Source organism: Sapajus apella, unplaced genomic scaffold (assembly GCF_009761245.1).
Source record: "Sapajus apella isolate SASKATOON/1434 unplaced genomic scaffold, GSC_monkey_1.0 scaffold36, whole genome shotgun sequence".
NCBI lineage: Eukaryota > Metazoa > Chordata > Mammalia > Primates > Cebidae > Sapajus > Sapajus apella.
The window spans coordinates 4,926,831-4,949,530 of record NW_022436976.1 but is presented as its reverse complement, the minus strand read 5'-3'; the positions used below and the strand labels follow the sequence as shown (position 1 = coordinate 4,949,530).

The 22,700-nt window shown below is 38.7% G+C and overlaps 1 protein-coding gene and 1 pseudogene across 2 annotated transcripts in view; both read left to right on the top strand.

The window, feature by feature from the left end:
• ADGRL2 (adhesion G protein-coupled receptor L2) overlaps nucleotides 1-22,700 on the top strand; it is a 416,407-nt gene that overhangs the window by 139,492 nt on the left and 254,215 nt on the right. The window lies entirely within an intron of this gene.
• Nucleotides 2,665-3,972, top strand: LOC116563774 (annotated as a pseudogene).

The following is a 22,700-nucleotide window of genomic DNA, read 5'->3' as shown; positions in this document are numbered from 1 at the left end:
GAGAAGTCTAGCAGGAGGTGTTATTAAATAGCCACAGAAATTAGCCCCAAAACAATTATCTTGGTTTAGCTATGGAAAAAGACACCAGAGGCTTAATGAAAAGAGCATTTAAATTTTTGTGATTGAATATCTGTTGGACACCTCTGTAGTTATTAACCCTTATGGACAGGATTTCAGATTTTTTATTATTTTTAATTGAATTGGTTTTGGAAAACTGCAGATTAAAAACACTTTTCTCCCCTGTGTTAGTTACAGATCCCAGAGCAAACTGTGTAATAATGGGTTCTTTAAAAGTTTAGTTTAAACCTTGCCTCATGGCAAAGAATATGCCCTTTTTCAACATAAATTAGAATTTTTATATTACAATAGACTTATAGAACTACTAAGGAAGAAAGAACATCTCTAGTCATATAGGCCACCATCCGTTCCTTTTAATCATTATCTTCCAACACCCATGGCTTTCTTTGTGTTCAGCAGTAAATTTGCTAAGAATTAAAGCTTCCTACAGACTTTTTAAGAGACTATTCCAAAAGTTACTATATTTTTCAGTTTTTATCTTCCTCAATCCTGCTTCTTTCTCTGTGCTCTTTAAACATTCTAAGTAATTTATCTGTCTTTATAGTATTTGCTATTTTTAAATATTTGTGGGCTGTTATCATGACAAATCTTAAGTTACTTAGCCAGTTGCTTTAATCTTTCCTCCCAAGATCCCTTCCCAATCTCACCTCCCAAGTCACTTCATCATTTTTTTTCTTTTCTCTTAACTCTCTTCAATCTTCCACATATTTCTGGAATTGAGTTTATCCAAACTGAATGCACTTTTCCAGGTGCGTCATCTATCATCTCCTAGGCCTGGGATATGATAGTTCTTTGTATACAGCCCAATGCTAGTGGAATTTGTCCTTTTTTCTGGTCATTGTTAGCATGTTGACTCAGGGTGTTTTTTGGACAACTCCTGCTGATTCCTGAGGGAGCCTTTCTGCAAGTGGGCTATCCTCTACCTGGTAGACTATTTTTAAAATGTGGGAAAACATGATTTTGTGGATTGTGTTAGAAAACATGTCCAGGTACCACATTCCACCCCCTGCCATTTTTAGAAACAAATCTATTTTCTTGGCATTTTTATTTTTGTTTAACTATATCATATTATGAAAATGTAATGGTAGCATATGCAGACAAATTGCTGCTGAGTTTGCCAGAGTGAAAATGAAGATTTTTTAGCCGTATTACAGATATTTTTTTAAAAATAGTTGAAAAGGCCTATACTGAAATTAAAGCATTCTTTTTTTTTTTTTTTGAGAGAGAACCTTGCTCTGTCACCCAGGCAAGAGTGCAATGGCATGATCTTAGCTCACTGCAACCTCCACATCCTGGGTTCAAGTGATTCTCCAGCTTCAGTCTCCCGAATAGCTGAGATTACAGGCACCACATCTGGCTAATTTTTGTATTTTTCGTAGAGACAAGGTTTCACCATGTTGCTCAGGCTGGTCTCAAACTTCTGAGCTCAAAGTGATCCGCCCACCTCTGCCTCCCAAAGTACTGAGATTACAGGCATGAGCCACTGCGCCCTGCCAAAGCATTCTTTATTTAATGTTAACAAATGAGGTCTTTATATTTTCTTCACCTATTCAGTTTATTAAACTGCTTCTTCTGACCATCAAACTAGTTCACAGACGGTACAAAAATGGGGGTGAGAAGAGAAAAGAAATACAAAAATTACATCTGAAACTACAAAACCCCTTAGTAATACAAATTTCAATTATACAAATTTTTTTCTATATCATCATAAGGAAGTACTACTCAATATAAAAAGACTATTTATTGCAGCTATTAGATGGAAGTAGGCTACATCAAAATCAACCACAAGTCACTTTAAGCAGTATAAGAAAAGATTACATGACACCTATATATCAATAAAGCAAAACTGGATAACTTGTGAGTCTGATAAATTTGGGGAAAAACTCAGTTATATATTAACAAATATTTATGTTTTGTATATTTGTTTTATATATTAACATAAATAAATAAATAAATATCCATGGATTCTAAGGGGCTATCAATTACATAAACCTACTCCCACTGATTTGATAACAGCTTTTCAGAAAATAAACTATATAAAATTTAAACAATTTCCTTTTTTTTTTTAAATAGAGGCAGGGTCTTGCTATGTTGTCTGGGCTAGTCTAGACCCCTGGACAGAAGTGATCCTCCTGCCTCAGCCTCCTGAAGTGCTGGGATTATGAGTGTGAGCCACTGCACCAGGCCAGATTTAAACAATTTCTTTTTGCTAAATGACAACAGCATACGTGTATCTGTATAATTACATGTGACTCTTATCTTTGAATTACAATCAAAATTTGACTCAAAACCTCTTTTAATATACTTGTAGTCACTTTTGAGGCTTTATGATGGTATCAAAGAGACAGCCACACTGCTTTCAGTTCATTCACTTTCAATTATATATCTCAGTCAATACTACTTTAGTTATATATCCAAACAACAGACCCAAATTAATCTTGAACAAGAAAGAAATTTATTGGCTTTTGTATGTTAGAAATCTGCAGGTAGGCCAGGTATAGTGGCCCACACTTATAATCACAGCAATTTGGGAGACCGAGGTGGAATGATCACTTGAGCCCAGGAGTTCAGGACCAGCTGGGCAACATGGCAAAGCCCTGTTTCTACCAAAACAATACAAAAATAGCTTCTGTGTGGTCATGCTGAGCCAGCGCCTGGGCCTGGAACCAGGCCATAGCCCCTCAGTTTCACCCACCGTTTTCCAACCATGGACCCCCAGCACAGTGAATGAGCTTTGGGCCTTTGTGAAAATACATAAGCAGGATCCAAGCATTCTGCACATCCAGGAAATGTTTTTCCTGAGGAAGTGGGTGGAGAGGATGGGGGGAAAGTACCACCTGCTACTCAGAAAGCTAAATCCAAAGAAAATACCAAGGAAGAAAAACCTGATAGTAAGAAGGTAGAGGAAGACTTAAAGACAGACGAACCATCAAGTGAGGAAAGTCATCTAGAAATTGATAATGAAGGTGTGATTGAACCAGAGACTGATGCCCCTCAAGAAATGAGAGGTGAAAATGCAGAGGTAACAGAGGAGATGATAAGAAAGGATCAGGCAAATGATAAGAAAGTGGCTGCTATTGAAGCCCTAAATGATGGTGATCTGCTGAAAGCCATCGACTTATTCACAGATGCCATCAGGCTGAATGCTCACTTGGCCATTTTGTATGCCAAGAGGGCCAGTGTCTTCATCAAATTACAGAAGCCAAATGCTGCCATCCAAGACTGTGACGAAGCCATTGAAATAAATCCTGATTCAGCTCAGCCTTGCAAGTGGCGAGGGAAAGCACACAGACTTCTAGGCCACTGGGAGGAAGCAGCCCATGATCTTGCCCTTGCCTGCAAATTGGATTATGGTAAAGATGCGAGTGCAACGCTGAAAGAAGTTCAACCTAGGGCACAGAAAACTGCAGGACATCGGAGAAAGTACGAGTGAAAATGTGAAAAGCGAGAAACCAAAGAAAGAATAGAAAGAGTTAAGAAGTCTCAAGAAGAGCATGAGAGAGCCCAGAGGGAGGAAGAAGCCAGACGACAGTGAGGAGCTCAGTGTGGCTCTTTTCCAAGTGGCTTTCCTGAAGGAATGCCTGGTAGTTTTCCCAGAGGAATGCCTGGAGTGGGAAGGGGCATGCCTGGAATGGCTGGAATGCCTGGACTTAATGAAATTCTTAGTGATCCAGAGGTTTTTGCAGCCATGCAGGATCCAGAAGTTACGGTGGCCTTCCAGGATGTAGCTCAAAACCCAGGAAATACGTCAAAATACCAGAGCAACCCAAAGGTTATGAATATTATCAGTAAATTGTCAGCCAAATTTGGAGGTCACATGTAATGCCCTTCTGATAAATAAAGACCTGGCTGATGGAAAAGCAACCTAGGTCATCTTACGGATGTTGCAGTAATACAAACCAGTGTACCTCCGACCTCCCCATGAAGAGTGCTGGGGTGCTTTGAAGATAATCGCTACCCGTCTCCTGAAGCATTTTACAGTGGTTTGCCATTAGATTATTCATTCAGATAATGTTTTCCTACTAGTAATTAATCCCGACTCCTCTCCCCCAAATGCAAATGAAGCTTTTTATAGTGGTTTGCCATTAGGGTATTCATTCAGAAAATGTTTTCCTACTAGGAATTACAAACTTTAAACACGTTTAAAACCTTAAAAATATTTAAAACAAATTTAAAGGGTCTGTTAATTCTTATATTTTTCTTTACTAACCATTTTGGATTTTTTTCCTTTGAATTATTGGGTAGGGAAGATAAGTATGGAAGATTATTGTTCGAATGTGAGTGAAATAGAAGTTTATTAGTGCGAGGCAAACATAACTCATTTGAGGTTAAAGTTTGTGTTGGATATGTGGTCCCTGAAGCATTTTGACTTGTCTTTCTAAATGCTGGGTCTTTTTCTTTAAAGATGTATTTCACTAAAACTAGCTGGGGCCACCAGTATGTGAGAAGGACCTGGGTGGTAGGGACTGGGAGTACCTGGCAGGGCAGCAGCAGTCTTGCTGTGTTTTATATAAAATGCATGCTTGGGCACGTTGCCCTTAAATCTCACACTGTGGTGAAAGGATGATTTTTTTGTAATGCTGCAGTAGAGTTGGAGTACTTAGTTCTGTTCTTGTCCAGTATATCTAATAAATGTTTCATATTATTTCCACATAGGGGAAATAAAGGAGTACTTATTTTTTTTAATATTTGTATGCTTAAAATTCTCTTTCCTAGTCAAAAAAATGCCCAACTCTGTGTCTGCTTTCTGCTTGTTATATTTTTCTTCTCTACTTTTCTTAGGCTAAAGACAGGCTTTTTCCACCAGCAGCATCACTGTTATCATCATTAATAGCCTAATTATGCAAGCATATTTAATGCTGAGTTTAATTTAATGTGTAATACATATGGTAATTGTAGGGTAATACCCACAACAACTGTGGTTTCTTACTTGGCCATGAGAATGCTTATTTAAGTGTTAGTCTTCCACTCCGGCAAAATCTTGTCATATCAAAAGACGTTGGAAAGAGGGATTCCCTTTGTTGGTCTTCTACTTAGAAAATACCTATTGCAGTTAGAGTTTATCTTGTAGTATTCATCTTTGTATTTTGAAGATAATAAGGTTTGAATTAAATTGATATACACAGAGGGAAACCCATTTTTTTGATCCAATGTGAATTATAAATGAGATAATCCACAGTTATTCATTGTGGAGTTCTCGAGACTGTGAGAGACTCACTGTCTTTGTATTCAGCTCTTCCTTAAATAGTGTAACCATACCGCCACCTCTGCTTGCTTTCTTTCCCTCCCTTCCAATGGTAAAGAAAATGATAAATTTTCTGTTGTGCATTCAAGTCTTATTTTAAATAAGACTAACTATAGGCATTGTGCCTGACATTGCTACGTTTCCATCAATGTTTCCATTTAAAGTGTAGTGTTTAAAAATATTTTCAAGGGATAAGACATACTTTGCTTATTTGAAGAATCAGTAGTAGGAGCAGTGAAGTACATTCTATGGAGTACATTTCTAAGACAGCATATTTCTGAAATCATAAACAAGTTTATTCAGGTTTTAACCCTTTGCTGTACACAAGCAGACAGAAATGCATGTTAGATAAATGAGAAAAAGCTATTATGCTGATGGAGCATGCTTTTTAAATCCTTTAAAAACACCCATATAAACTTGCATTTGACAGTAAGTGAAGTGGCTCATGCCTATAATCCCAGCACTTTGAGAGGCTGAGGCAGGCAGATCATGAGTTCAGGAGTTTGAGACCAGCCTGGCCAACATGGTGAAACCCTGTTTCTACTAAAAATACAAAAAATTAGCTGGGCGTGGTGGCAGGCACTTGTAATCTCAGCTACTCAGGAAGCTGAGGCAAGAGAATCACTTGAACCCAGGAGGCAGAAGTTGCAGTGAGATGAGAGCACACCATTGCACTCCATCCCCAGTGACAGTTCAAGGCTCGGCTTCAAAAAAACAGAACAAAACAACATTGAACTTGTCTGTTCTTTTGTGAATGTGTGTTCTCCTTTCTCAAAATTGTCAGTGTGTACTTGGCTTATCTCAAGAACAGTTTCTGCTGGATTCCTTATTTGATTTATTTAACATAATTATATTTTAATATAAGTAAAATTTAATGGGTAAAAGTAAAATTTTTCTTCTGAAAATGTGTCCTGCCCTTTTAGATTTATCATTTCCACAATATAAAATACATTTTTAATTTTCAACTCAAAAAACAAAATAAAACAAATACCAGCTGGACACGGTGGTGCGCAGCTGTAGTCCCAGCTACTTGCTTGAACCCGGGAGGTGGAGGTTGCGGTGAGCCGAGATCGCTCCACTACACTCCAGCCTGGGTGACAAAGCCAGACCATGTCTCAAAAAAACCCAAAAACCAAAACACTCTGCAGGTAGTCTTTAGGCACCATTGGTTCATGATCTCAGAAAGCATTTTCAAGGACCTGGTTTCTCTCTATATGTAGGTATCTTTTCTTCCATACAGTGTCCATTCTCAGCAGGATGTCCCTTGGGGAAACTGCAGCAGCTCCCATCACTACCCCCTCTTTTATTCCAACAGTGATGAGAACTTCTGTCTCACAACCCTTACAGAAATCCTCAGCCTGGCTCTTACCTACCTGATTGGCCCATACATCCTCCCCTGGACTCATCCCTGTGGCCAGCCACGTGGGATTAATATTGGGTTACAGAAACCTCATAGCATGGTCAAAGAAAACTTTGTGTGATGATGGAAATGTTCTGTAATCTACTATGTCTCATACAGTAAACAACTAGTCATGTGTGGCTATTGATTACTCAAAATGTGCTAAATGCAACTGAAGAACTACAGTTTAGACTTTCTTTTAAATATTTTAAATTTAAACTAAATAGCCACTGCCGTATTGGACAGCACTAGAGCTGAGAGTGTGGGTCAAACCTACTTACATTACATGGATTTAGGAGTTGTTTTCCAACAAAAAGGCTTTGGGAGGCGGAGGTCCTATTTTACCAGAACTGGGAAATATAGATGCCAAGGGGTAAAAAGAACACATGTTCACTATACTATTCTAAAACTTCAACTTTTTATTAACACTTTTTTAATAGTTTAATTTCACATTATATAGCTCACATTATATTAACTACCGTTTTTCTAATGCTTTGATTTTCCTTAATTAAAATGCATACAGTAGGAACTTTGGACAGACAACTGTTCAGTCCTGAATAAGAATCCATCCTAAGCTACTGTTAGGGATTCACTGCTTTTAAGCAAATTCTCTTTTGTGTACACTGTGTTCATCTTTCAGAAGGTATTTTAGAGGACATATATGGAAACAAGTTTACATTAAATTTCATGTGGCATTTTTAATACAGATAATGACAAAGTAGTAATCGGTTTATCGATATTGCTGATGTCAAACAGGTACAGGAACAATTGTACTACAATTTCTCCTTTGACTGAAGTACGCAAACTTTCTCTTTGATGCTGACTTATTCATTGACTCAACCACGTTTCCAAGACAGACAGAGTTCTTGCCCTCATTGAGCTTCTAATTCTCAGTTTTGTGAAAATATGAGACACCATCCATGTTAGACTTGAAACAAAATAGACCAAATTAATACAGGTTTATTGCAGAAAATTTAGAAATATGAACACATAAGTGAAAAATAAAAATTATCTATAATTCTATCACACAGAAACAACTACCATTAATGTTTTAGTACGTATTTCTTTAAAAAGTATATGTATATAAGTACTTACATTCATTTAAGGATGAGAACCTACTATAGATAATCCTTTAAAACTTAATTTTTACACAGTCTTTAAAAACATCATGTTTAATGCCTACATAGTATTCCATTGTGTATACTATAATACATATATATATGTATGTATGTATAGTACAACTCTTAGGTGAAAAGGATATGAATATTTTCTAACATTTTAAAGATTTTGGAAATTACAAGTACCATGTAGGCAAAGATTTTTGTCTGTTTTGTTTACTGCTAAACACCAGTCTATACGACAATGTCTAACACCTAAAGCATATTCAATAAATATTTGTTTAATGAACAAGTGAGTAATGGTATATTTTGCATCATAATTCAAATGGCCAAGTATGAGATGAGCCATTTCCCTAAATTCTCATTAACTTTGGGATTTATCATTTTTCTTTTCAGTTTTGTACACAGAAGATGGTATCTTATTATGGCTTTTGTTCTAACTTATTTACTTTTTCCGGAAGTATAAATTGTGTTAAATCATGCTTACTTAGGCAAAAACAAATTCTACAGGGTAAGAAACTTATAGCCTGATTTTGGCTGAATATGTCGAAATCTTAAAATTTTGACTAAGCAAAATCCACTAGGATTATGTGTTTGGGAATCATATTTCAGTCCACTAAGAAATCATATGACTTAGAGAAGTCACTAAGCAAACTTTACCTCATTATAACATATTAACATATAAAAAGCCATTAATGTAGGTATTTGTGTTTTCATAAATTACCAAATAGAGAGATTTGATGGCCCTAAATGTAACTCATAGTCTGATACATAAGCAAGATCGAAGTTTATTATAAAAACTATAGAGAAAATGCAAAGAAACCAACGTTGGGAGCTCCAATCAACTCTCATGTGGAACTATAACCAGGACCTAGAACAAGAACATTTCGTGGGGGCTGTCTCCTCTCACTGAGCATCTGCCTTTCTTCTCTTGCTCTTGCCCCTACTCAATCTCTCTCCCTCTCTCTCTCTCTCTTTCTCCTCTCTCTCTGACGCAGCACCTGGGTCCATGCCCAAACATGGCCCTGCACTGGCTTTAGTCCCTTTCCTATTCAAGCACTTAACTATCTGTGCTCCAGTTCCAAATAAGAGAATTAGATCCATTTCTCTCCAGGAGGTAACTGTCCTCCATCTCCAGCCCAATCTGCTATGACCATGCCCTATTGATATGGGACTAGTCAAAGAAGTAGAGTTAGATCTGATAAACATCCCAAAAGGCATATGTCACAATGTGCCTGCACTTGTTAGATGCTAGGATACAAATAAAGGTAGAAAGTGGCTCCCATTATATAATAAGTCATTATTCTAACTTGAGTGTACAATTTAAATAATCTTTCAGCCATCATCATTTAAAAATCATTTCTGATAATCAGCAGTTTCTAAAAATCTAGTTTTAATTCTATTGCTAAGCTTTGCAGTATTTTTTTTCAACTTAAGTGTTTTGCCATTTATCCATGTCAAAGATCTTTGATTCCACAGAAACAATTTTTTAAAGTTTATTTTTTGTTCTACAAAGTATAGGTTCTTATTTCTAGTTATTTTTAACTGAGCTGCTGTATCTTGCAATTTTAGTACTTTCTTGTAGTACTGTTTTTCTCAAAATTACCTGACTTTGCAAAAATTAAATAAATGAACAGAACTACCTCTTGCAATGCCACATTTCAAGCAATTTTTGAGATAATCCATTACCAACTATGCTCTCTACACTAAGCAAAATGATTCATCTCAACTAGTGATTTGATGATGTATGTATTTTTTCCATCTTTTTCATTTTCTTTGCATTTCATAATTTTATGTTTTTCCCCCTTCAATTCTGTTGCAATTCAAGTCTATTATGGAATGAATTAAATCATTTTCTCATTCTCATTTTGACAATTAATCATTCCAGTTCTAACTAGGGTTATTTTGAGGAAAAAGAAAATAAATTATATTTAGGTTATACCTATGAACAATAACTATTTAAGTCAAGCCATCTCTATCATTAATATCTATCATTCTGGCCATATACTATGGGTCTTGCAATATATGATACATGGCTAAATTTACAGGATTGGTCATGTTGCAGTTTCATTACTTCTCCTATTCAGATATATCCTCAAATTGTGGCAATATGCATGACATGACAGCCTTCCCTAATGACTGATGGAGATACTTTCATCATGGTTCAGGCCACCGTGATGAACATCAATCACTAAGACAGCCAAGATGTCAAATCCGCTAAGATGCTCTTTAATCCTGTGATCCTAGGAAGTCACAACTGTCAGCACAGATCCAAGCAATTGCCTAGCTCGGTGGTCCCTAACTTCTTCCAGTTAGAAAACCCATATTATACCAGAAGACACCCTTGAAGAATTCCACTTTTTTTAAGTGCATACACAATGGCTAACACCAGGCACATTGTAGCAAATACTGTTTTAGATGTTTTACTCATCGCCTTAACCTTTTTTCTCCGAGGCTTGCTCCCATTCCTACAGAGGTGACCACTTTGTCCTATATTTGAGATTATAAATCTTTGTAAATAAATTTTAAATTTACTAAGTATAATAACACACTTATTCGAATAAATAAGTGCAAAACATGCTATTTTTTCAGTCAACAGTGCTTAGTGCAGGGCTGGGCACAGTGGCTCATGCCTGTAATTCCAGAACTTTGGTAGGCCGAGGTGGGTGGATCACTTGAGGTCAGGAGTTTGAGACCAGCCTAGCCAACATGGTGAAACCCTGTGTGGTGATCCATGCCTGTAATCCCAGCTACTTGGGAGGCAGAGGCATGGGAATAGCTTGAACCTGGGAGGCAGAGGCTGTAGTGAGCTGAGATTGTGCCTCTGCACTCCAGCCTGGGTGACAGAATGAAACTGTGTCTCAAAAAAAAAAAAAAAAAAAGATAGTCCTTAGTGCTTTAAACGAGTGAGAACAACTGATCCAGAAAATATACTCATTATAAAATTCACTCTTACCTTAATAATTCAGACAATCGAGGAAGAAGTTTTTTGTTTTATTCTTAACATTATTGATCAACCCAATTATCTACTTTAGCTAATATACACAGACAAAACCTGTAATTTTATAGATGCCATATCTAAGATATCACAATTACCATCCCATGATTCAGGTATGGTAAAATTATGAATATATTTCTCTGAGGTGCAGCAAAATAGTTTATTTATTACTTCCTCAACATCTCACTCACAAGTGGTTACATTTTGAAAGATTATTAACTAGGCTGTGTAGGCAAGCACAATAATTTGACGTCAGGAAGCCATTATCTGAGCTAGCCTCCTTCCTGCTAGGGCCCAAGGATATTATTTACAGAAATGAACCACTGTATTATGTTTAATACATTCTTAGAATATTTGTGCATATACTAAGTTAGGTTTTCCTGTTTAAGTGTTTCTATATTACAAGAGTGCATTAAAATTTTTTCCCACCTACTTTTTCCCCTTAATTCCATTAGGCTCTTTAAATTCCTACACTGGCTTTCTAATACATCAATTTTGTATTTCTTTCTACCAAATGAGAACTCTCACCTTCTTCAAAATCTGATTCAAAACTTATTTCCTTCAAGAACTTTTCAGAACAAATGCCATGACTTTGCATTTCCTCTAGAGACTCCCTAAGTAAAATTTCAAATGTTCTATCATCGTTTTTTTGTTACAGCATATATATCATGCTTATTATATATTCAGTTTGAACTGCTTTATGCTTTGCAATTTTTTTTTTTTTTGGTAATTGCAGTTACTTCCGTATTTCACAGATGTGTGTATGTGCTTGCTGCTATCTGCATCTTCATAATGCTTTGCTTCAGCCTGACACAACATGGTCTGTGTGGTTTTGGTTTATTTTTTTTTAATTTTGCCAGACAGTGTTCAGTACCATTTATCACTATTGACTAAGCAACCAATAAATTTTTACCAAAGAAGTGTGGCAATGCACTTTGCAGTTTGTTAATTCATTAATTTACCCATTAAAGATTATTGATTAATCAACTCCTGTGCTCCTGGCACTGTGCTAAGCACTTGAGATACATCAGAAAAAGTGAGACTCAGCCCCTATGGAGTTGATAATCTGTACCATGACAATCTGTTCAAGGCACTTGAACCATTACACTATTCAAACACTGTTCCAATGCTCACGCTATCCACAGAGACTAGAGTATCAGTAGTCCCTGTCACCTTTTCTTTTCTCTATAACCTACTTATTGCTGTTAACACAGTCAAGGGACAGGTAGATTACACTAACTGTGAGAAATCCATGTATTTTCAAAGGAAGTGAGTAGTGAATCACATATTCATTATCTTGACCTTGGAGCAGGTCAGAGTAGACACAGAAGAAAGGAATGATACCTGCTGCCAACTATTTTTAAGAGAGTACAATGTGAGATCCACCGCTAGTGCACTAGTTGATGTATTGTTATAAAATCTCTAGGTATTCCAGCTCTAAGATAGACATCAGCTAGATATCTCAACAATAAATATATTTGAAATTATACTTGTCAGATAAAAGCTTCAGAGAACTACATATGCTTTTTAAGCTCTAGTGTTCTTGCTTTATATCTTTGAGTTTGCCAATATCATTATAATATTTACTGTTAGTTGCTTATGTATATTATTTGAATGCCAACCCAGTCTTACAGAGGTGCTTTTTTTGTTTCTTTGTTTTGAGACTGAGTCTCATTCTGTCACCTGGCTAGAGTACAATAGCATGACCTCAGCTTACTGTAACCTTTGCGTCCTGGGTTCAAGCAATTCTCCTGCCTCAACCTCCTGAGGAGCTGGGATTACAGGCGCGCACTGCCACACCCAGCTATATATTTAGTAGAAACGGGGTTTCACTTTGTTGGCCAGGCTGGTCTTAATCTCTTGACCTTGTGATCTGCCCGCCTCTGCCTCCCAAAGTGCTGGGATTACAGGTGTGAGCCACTGAGAGGGCCAAGGTTCTGTTTTTAATGACAAAGATAATGATTCCTGAAATGGTGATTAAACATACACTATAAGCCTAGCATCTTCGTAAAAAGTCTCAGAGCTCTTTACAAAAGCAATAAAACAACAAACTGAAATAACACCTATGCAAAACATAAACTAGTTAAAAAAAAAAAAGGTAACACTTAGGAGTTTAAGGTTTTTTTGAAGCCCATAAATAAAAAGAGGAAAAGTTTCATGCTGATGAAAACTAACTTTTAGAATTTGCCAATGGAGGATGGTAGACTAGGTGACCTAACATTTATCTTCAGATCACAATGGCTATGTTGAAATGGGTAGAATACCATAGATATATCTTAGGACTTTTATTTCATTTTCTTAGGCAGAATTGTTAACGGACAAATTTTATTTTTACATTTAATTTGAAAAATAAATAGGTAGATCATAAGAAAATAAGCTTATAATAAGAATTTTTTTTTAATTTTTTTATTGCATTTTAAGTTTTGGGGTACATATGAAGAACATGCAAGATTGTTGCATAGGTACACACGTGGCAGTGTGATTTGCTGCCTTCCTCCCCATCACCTATATCTGGCATTTCTCCCCATGCTATCTCTCCCCAACTCCCCACCCTCCACTGTCCCTCCCCTATTTCTCCCCAACAGACCCCAGTGTGTAGTGCTCCCCTTCCTGTGTCCATGTGTTCTCATTGTTCAACACCCACCTGTGAGTGAGAACATGCGGTGTTTGATTTTCTGCTCTTGTGTCAGTTTGCTGAGAATGATGGTTTCCAGGTTCATCCATGTCCCTACAAAGGACACAAACTCATCGTTTTTTATGGCTGCATAATATTCCACGGTGTATTTGTGCCACATTTTCCCTGTCCAGTCTATCATCAATGGGCATTTGGGTTGGCTCCAGGTCTTTGCTATTATAAACAGTGCTGCAATGAACATTCGTGTGCATGTGTCCTTATAGTAGAACAATTTATAATCCTTTGGATATATACTCAGTAATGGGATTGCTGGGTCAAATGGAATTTCTATTTCTAGGTCCTTGAGGAATCGCCACACTGTCTTCCACAATGGTTGAACTAATTTACACTCCCAACAACAGTGTAAAAGTGTTCCTATTTCTCCACAGCCTCTCCAGCATCTGTTGTCTCCAGATTTTTTAATGATCGCCATTCTAACTGGCGTGAGATGGTATCTCAATGTAGCTTTGATTTGCATTTCTCTGATGACCAGTGATGATGAGCATTTTTTCATATGTTTGTTGGCCTCATGTATGTCTTCTTTTGTAAAGTATCTGTTCATATCCTTTGCCCACTTTTGAATGGGCTTGTTTGTTTTTTTCTTGTAAATCTGTTTTAGTTCTTTGTAAATTCTGGATATCAGCCCTTTGTCAGATGGGTAGACTGCAAACATTTTTTCCCATTCTGTTGGTTGCCAATTTACTCTAATGACTGTTTCTTTTGCCGTGCAGAAGCTGTGGAGTTTGATTAGGTCCCATTTGTCTATTTTGGCTTTTGTTGCCAATGCTTTTGGTGTTTTGGTCATGAAGTCCTTGCCTACACCTATGTCCTGAATGATTTTGCCTAGATTTTCTTCTAGGGTTTTTATGGTGTTAGGTCTTATGTTTAAGTCTTTAATCCATCTGGAGTTAATTTTAGTGTAAGGTGTCAGGAAGGGGTCCAGTTTCTGCTTTCTGCACATGGCTAGCCATCTTTCCCAAAACCATTTATTAAACAGGGAATCCTTTCCCCATTGCTTGCTTTTGTCAGGCTTGTGAAAGATCATATGGTTACAGATATGTTGTGTTGCCTCCAAGGCCTCTGTTCTGTTCCATTGGTCTATATCTCTGTTTTGGTACCAGTACCATGCTGTTTTGATTACTGTAGACTTGTAGTATAGTTTGAAGTCCGGTAGTGTGATGCCTCCCACTTTGTTCTTTTTGCTTAGAATTGACTTGGCTATGCGGGCTCACTTTTGGTTCCATATGAAGTTTAAGGTGTTTTTTTCCAGTTCTGTGAAGAAGGTCATTGGTAGCTTGATGGGGATAGCGTTGAATCTGCAAATTACTTTAGGCAGTATGGCCATTTTCAGGATATTGATTCTTCCTATCCCTGAGCACGGAATGCTTCTCCATCTCTTTGTGTCCTCTCTTATTTCATTGAGCAGTGGTTTGTAGTTCTCCTTGAAGAGGTCCTTTACATTCCTTGTTCATTGTATTCCTAGGTATTTTATTCTCTTTGTAGCAATCGTGAATGGCAGTTCGTTCTTGATTTGGCTCTCTTTAAGTCTGTTATTGGTGTATCGGAATGCTTGTGATTTTTGCACATTGATTTTGTATCCTGAGACTTTGCTGAAGTTGCTTATCAGTTTCAGGAGATTTTGGGCTGAGACAATGGGGTCTTCTAGATATACAATCATGTCATCTGCAAATAGAGACAATTTGACTTCCTCCTTTCCTATTTGAATACCCTTTATTTCTTTTTCTTGCCTGATTGCTCTGGCTAGAACTTCCAGTACTATATTGAATAGGAGTGGTGAGAGAGGGCTTCCTTGTCTAGTGCCAGATTTCAAAGGGAATACTTCCAGTTTTTGCCCATTCAGTATGATATTGGCTGTTGGTTTGTCATAAATAGCTTTTATTATTTTGAGATACGTTCCATCAATACATAGGTTATTGAGGGTTTTTAGCATAAAGGGCTATTGAATTTTGTCAAAGGCCTTCTCTGCATCTATTGAGATAATCATGTGGTTTTTGTCTTTGGTTCTGTTTATGTGGTGAATTACGTTTATAGACTTGTGTATGTTCAACCAGCCTTGCATCCCTGGGATGAAGCCTACTTGATCATGGTGGATAAGCTTTTTGATGTGCTGTTGCAATCGGCTTGCCAGTATTTTATTGAAGAGTATTGCATCAATGTTCATCATGGATATTGGCCTGAAGTTTTCTTTTCTTGTTGAGTCTCTGCAGGGTTTTGGTATCAGGATGATGTTGGTCTCATAAAATGATCTGGGAAGGATTCCTTCTTTTTGGATTATTTGGAATAGTTTCAGAAGGAATGGTACCAGCTCCTCTTTGTATGTCTGGTAGAATTCAGCTGCGAACCCATCTGGACCTGGGCTTTTTTTGGGTGGTAGGCTCTTAATTGCTGCCTCAACTTCAAACCTTGTTATTGGTCTATTCAGGGTTTCGACTTCTTCCTGGTTTAGGCTTGGGAGGAGGCAAGTGTCCAGGAATTTATCCATTTCTTCCAGGTTTACTAGTTTATGTGCATAGAGCTGTTTGTAATAATCTCTGATTATGGTTTGAATTTCTGTGGAATCTGTGGTGATATCCCCTTTATCGTTTTTTTATTGCATCAATTTGGTTATTCTCTCTTTTCTTTTTTATTAATCTGGCTAGTGGTCTGTCTATTTTGTTGATCTTTTCAAAAAACCAGCTCCTGGATTTATTGATTTTTTGAAGGGCTTTTTGTGTCTCTATCTCCTTCAGTTCTGCTCTGATCTTAGTTATTTCTTGTCTTCTGCTAGGTTTTGAGTTTTTTTTATCTTGTTCCTCTAGCTCTTTCAATTTTGACAATAGGGTGTCTATTTTAGATCTCTCCTTTCTTCTCATGTGGGCACTTATTGCTATATATTTTCCTCTAGAGACTGCTTTAAATGTGTCCCAGAGATTCTGGTATGTTGTGTCCTCATTCTCGTTGGTTTTGAAGAACATCTTTATTTCTGCCTTCATTTCATTGTTTATCCAGTCAACATTCAAGAGCAAGTTGTTCAGTTTCCATGAAGATGTGCAGTTCTGAGCTAGTTTTTGAATTCTGAGTTCTAACTTGATTGCACTGTGGTCTGAGAGACTGTTATGATTTCCGTTCTTTTGCATTTGCTGAGGAGTGATTTACTTCCAATTATGTGGTCAGTTTTAGAGTAGGTATGATGTGGTGCTGAGAAGAATGTATATTCTGTGGATTTGGGGTGGAGAGTTCTGTAAATGTCTATTAGGTTTGCTTGGTCCAGGTCTGAGTTCAAGTCCTGGATATCCTTGTTAATTTTCTGTCTGGTTAATCTGTCTAATATTGACAATGGGGTGTTAAAGTCTCCGACTATTACTGTGTGGGAGTCTAAGTCTCTTTGTAAGTCATTAAGAACTTGCCTTATGTATCTGGGTGCTCCTGTATTGGGTGCATATGTATTTAGGATTGTTAGCTCTTCTTGTTGCATTGATCTTTTTACCATTATGTAATGTCCTTCTTTGTCTCTTTTGATCTTTGTTGCTTTAAAGTCTATTTTATCAGAGACAAGAATTGCGACTCCTGCTTTTTTTTGCTCTCCATTTGCTTGGTAAATCTTCCTCCATCCCTTTATTTTGAGCCTTTGTGTATCCTTGCATGTGAGATGGGTTTCCTGGATACAGCACACCAATGGGTTTTGGCTTTTTATCCAATTTGCCAGTCTGTGTCTTTTGATTGGGGCATTCAGTCCATTTACATTTAGGGTTAATATTGTTATGTGTGAATTTGATACTGCCATTTTGAGGCTAACTGGCTGTTTTGCCCATTAGTTGGTGGCAGATTCTTGATTGTGTTGATGCTCTTTACCATTTGGTATGTTTTTGGAGTGGCTGGTACTGGTTGTTCCTTTCTATGTGTAGAGCCTCTTTCAGGAGCTCTTGTAAAGCTGACCTGGTGGTGACGAAATCTCTGAGTACTTGTTTGTTCGCAAAGGATTTTATTTTTCCTTCACTTATGAAGCTTAGTTTGGCTGGATATGAAATTCTGAGTTGAAAGTTCTTTTCTTTAACGATGTTGAATATTGCCCCCCACCCCCTTCTAGCTTGTAGGGTTTCTGCTGAGAGATCTGCTGTGAGTCTGATGGGCTTCCCTTTGTGGGTAACCCGACCTTCCTCTCTGGCTGCCCTTAGCATTTTCTCCTTCATTTCAACCCTGGTGAATCTGACGATTATGTGCCTTGGGGTTGCTCTTCTTGAGGAATATCTTTGTGGTGTTCTCTGTATTTCCTGGACTTGAATATTGGCCTGCCTTTCTAGGTTGGGGAAGTTTTCCTGGATAATATCCTGAAGATTATTTTCCAGCCTGGATTCATTCCCTTCGTCGCATTCAGGTACACCTATCAAATGTAGATTAGGTCTTTTCACATAGTCCTACATTTCTTGGAGACTTTGTTCATTCCTTTTTACCCTTTTTTCTCTAATCATGCTTTCTCATTTTATTTCATTGAGTTGATCTTCAATCTCTGATATCCTTTCTTCTGCTTGGTCAATTCGGCTGTTGAAACTTGTGCATGCTTCGTGAAGTTCTCGTGTTGTGTTTTTCAGCTCTATCAATTCACTTATATTCCTTTCTAAGTTGTCCATTCTCATTAGCATTTCGTCAAATCTTTTTTCAAGGTTCTTAGTTTCTTTGCATTGGGTTAGAACATGTTCTTTTAGCTCACAGAAGTTTCTTACTACCCACCTTCTGAAGCCTGATTCTGTCATTTCATCACACTCATTCTCCATCCAGTCTTTTTCCCTTGCTGGTGAGGAGTTGTGATCCATTGTAGCAGGAGAGGTGTTCTGGTTTCGGGTGTTTTCATCCTTTTTGCGCTGGTTTCTTCCCACCTTTGTGGATTTATCCACCTGTCATCTTTGTAGTTGCTGACTTTCAGATTGGGTCTCTGAGTGGATGTTCTGTTTATTGATGATGAAGTTATTTCTGTTTCTTAGTTTTCCTTCTAATAGTCTGGCCCCTCTGCTGTAGGGCTGCTGAGTACCACTCCAGGCCCTGCTTGCCTGGGGATCACCTGCAGCAGCTGCAGAACAGTAGGGGTTGCTACCAGTTTCTTCTTCTGCTATCTTTGTCCCAGAAGGATACCTGCCAAATGTCAGTCTGATCTCTCCTTTATGAGGTGACTCTTTGGATATACGGGGGTCAGGGAGCTGCTTGGGGAGACACCCTGTCCTTTATAGGAGCTCAAGTGCTGAGCTGTGAGCTCCGTTGTTCATTCAGAGCTGCTGGGCAGGTACGTTTAGGTCTGCTGCAGTAGAACTCATAAACCGCTTTTCGTTCCCAGGTGCTCTGTCCCAGGGAGTTAGGGCTTTATGAGTTCAGTTGTGCTGCTGCCTTTTTTTTTCAGGGCTGCCCTGCCCAGCAAGGAGACAGCCTAGTCACTGCCTGCCTGCAGAGGCTTTGCTGAGCTGCCGTGGAGCTTCCCTGCAGTCCTGTTTATATGGGTGGACTCTCTCTATAATGGCAGGTTGCCTCGGCAATGGCAGGCAGCCTCAGCAATGGCGGGTTGCCTTGGCAACGGCAGGCTGCCTCAGCGATGGTGGACTACCTCCATAGTGGTGGAGTGTCTCGGTAATGGTGGACGCCCCTCCCCCACAGAGCTGGACCATCCTGGGTTCAGCTGCGCTTGCTGTGAAACTCTCACTCCAGAGAGTTTCTGATTGCTGTTCTTTTGTGGGGGTGAGACCAGCCTAGCCTGATCACCTGGCTTCCTGCCTCAGAGCGTTTGTTTTTTTTTTTAGTTGTGCAGTCAACTCTCTCCCAGGTGTTCCCGTCACCTGTTGAAAGGCATTGGGATCTGTGTGATTTCCCGTGCGGCGACTCACTGCACCAGCTTAAACAGCTGTGCTGAGATTCATGGAGCTTTTTTTTGCCCCAGGAATCTCCTGGCCTGGCTCCCTGTTCAGTCCCCTTTTAATCAGATGAATGGGCGACTTCCCGGGGCTCCAATCACCAGCTAAAAGGGAACCCGGACCAGTGTATTTTGTACGGAGAACTGCCAAGCTGGGGCGTGGACAAAGCAGTTGCACGGGGCAAAGCAGCCGTGCTGATGACCCGTGGGGCTCCTCCGCCTGGGAATCTCTTGGTCTGTGGGCAATAAAAATGTGGCATCCACTCACCCTCTGTGCTTTCACTGGGAACTGCAATCCTGAGCTGTTCCTAAACAGCCATCTTCAATAAGAATTTTTATTTTGAAGGAACTTCAAGCATGCTTAATCTAAATCCTCTATACCTTCTATATTTTACAATAACCATAATATTCACTATGATGATCTGAGATACTATAGAATTTCATTGATTAAGCTACTTGACTATATTCACTATAATTCACTTACTTCAGCAAGAAAATCAAACAAAATTTGGCTACAAAAGGTGATATTGGCTGGTGCACGAGACAGTATCTGAGCTTCCTTGACATTGTGAGGTCACTGCCACCAAAGGTCCATTACCACATTGTGAGGAGTCAGTCAGCTTCAATGTATAAGCTGCTGTCCAGAGAAAGCAAGGAAAGCTGACCAATCATTAATTGTATGTGTTGTATTAGTTTGCTAGGGCTACAATAACAAAATACTACAGACTGGGTGGCTTAAGCAACAAAAATCTCTCCCAGTTCTGGAGGCTGGAAGTCTGAGATCAAAGTGCTGGGAAGGTTGGTTTCTTCTGAGCCCTTTCTTCTTGGTTTGCAGATGGCTGCCTTTTCATAGTTCCCACATGGTCTTTCCTCTGTGTGCACGTAGCTCAGGTGTCCGTGTGTCTGAATTCCTCTGTTTGTACAGGTACCAGTCAGGTTGGATTAGGGCCCATGCTCCCTGCCTCATTTTAACTTAATTACCTCTTTAAAGGCACTGTCTCCAAATACAGTCACATTCTGAGGTACTAGAAGTTAGGGTATCAACATATGAATGTGGAGTCTGGGTCACAATTTAGCCCATGACACATGCTGTAGTGAGTTGAACAGCATCTTTCTACCCCCTGCCAAGAGCTCTGTCCACTTGGAACCTCAGAATGTGACCTTATTTGGCATAGGGAGCTAAATGATTTGAACACATGATTACAAAGAGGGTAACTACAGACACTAGGGCTGACTTGAAGATAGAGGGTAGAAGGAGGGGGAGGATCATGAAAAATAACAAATAGGTACTAGGCTTAATACCTGAGTGGTGAAATAATCTATACAACAAACCTCCATGACACAAGCCTACCTGTATAACAAAGTTGCACATGTACACCTGAACTTAAAAGTTAAAAAAAATATTTTTAAATGAAAGTTTTCATTTTATAATGAAAAAAAAAAAAGAAAGAAAACACAGAGGGGAAGGTGATATGAAGATAAAGGCAGAGATTGGAGTGACGCATCTACAGGTCAAGGAAAACCAAGGATTGCCAACAGCTATACGAACTGGGAGAGAGGCATGGAACAAATTTTCCATCAATGCCTCCTGAAGAAACAACACTTACAACTTGATTTTGGATTTCTTGCCTCCATAACTGTGAGAGAATAAATTTCTGTTGTTTTGAGCCACTCAGTTTGTAGTCACTTGTTAAAATAGCCACAGGAAACGAATACAGTTATTGGTACCGGAAGACAGTAAACACAGCTACAACATACCAATGACTTCCATGTACAAGGCATTATTTTCGTATATATTGCCTCTTAAGTCCTCTAATCAATGAAGAAAATGCTTAAACAGGTATAAGTTGGTCGGGGACAATGGCTTATGCCTGTAATCCCAGCACTTTCGGAGGCCGAGGCAGGCAGACCACTTGAGGTCAGGAGTTCAAGAACAGCCTGGCCAACATAGTGAAACCCCACCTTTACTAAAAGTACAGAAGTTAGCCCAGCATGCTGGTGGGTGCATGTAATCCCAGCTGCTTGTGAGGCTGAGGCAGGAGAATCACTTGAATCCGAGAGGTAGAGGTTTCAGTGAGCTGGGATCATGCCACTACTCTCCAGCCTCGGTGACAGAGTAAGACTCCATCTTAAAAACAAAAACAAACAAAAAATGGTGTCAGTAAACTTCTCTGGTAGGCACAAATAATAAATGTCAAGCTAAGGGTCAAATTCTTAACCTTTTATCAGGCTCCTACTAGTAATCTTTGTCATTGTCCTTTCTCACACTGCCCATTCTTACACTGCTATAAAAAACCATCTGAGACTGGGTAATTTATGAAGAAAAGAGGTTTAATTGACTCACAGTTCTGCAGGCTGTACAGGAAGCATGGGTAGGAGGCCTCAGGAAACTTGCAACCATGGCAGAAGGGTGAAGGGGGAGCAGGCATGTCTTCACATGGTGGTAGGAGAGAGTTAAGGCAGGGGAAGTGCCACACACTTTTAAACAACCAGATCTCTTGAGAACTCACTCACCACAAGAAGAGCAAGGAGGAAATCTGCCCCATGACCCAGTCACTTCCCACCAGGCCCCTCCCCCAACACTGGGAATTACAATTCAACATGAGACTTGCTCTTCAACAGAGCCAAACCATATCAGTCATATTCATGGAGCCCAGTCTTCCTAACTTATAAGTCTGAATCATAAAAGAGGGAATATTCTTATGGCTTAGATTATTTCCATATATTTATATATTTTAAGGTCAGGATATCTATTTATTTTCCATCACCTCATATCTGAGTGTGCAAATAAAAGTTGATTAAATAACCAACAGACTGGTAGCTGTGAAACTCTTGGAGTCATCCTGACAAGTTGAACCTTTCAGGTCTAGCCTTTAAAATTAAAACAATGCATGTCTCTTTTTAATTTATAGTTGCAAAAAAAACAAAAGATGACCAAATTCTACAAGACAGCCAAGATACATTTACTCCATAAAATATTTTTTCTGAATTATCCAACTAGCTTTTGATTCTCTGGATATAACGAAAGACTTGTGAACAGACTGAAACCCAAATTAGAATTCAAAATTTGATACAGTGTAGTAAGACAAACCACAGTGGCCTCAGACCTAAATTTAAATAAATAATGAAGTTATAAAATAAACACACTCTATCCTGCATTGCAGAAAATGTATCAACATTGCCCAATTATGTCTTCATGGTGCCATACAATTTGGCAGGACCTGTACTTAGGTCAAGATTGAGTGCTGCGCAAAGTGATAAGCAATGCACCAAGCAATGTCTCCCTTTCCTGAGG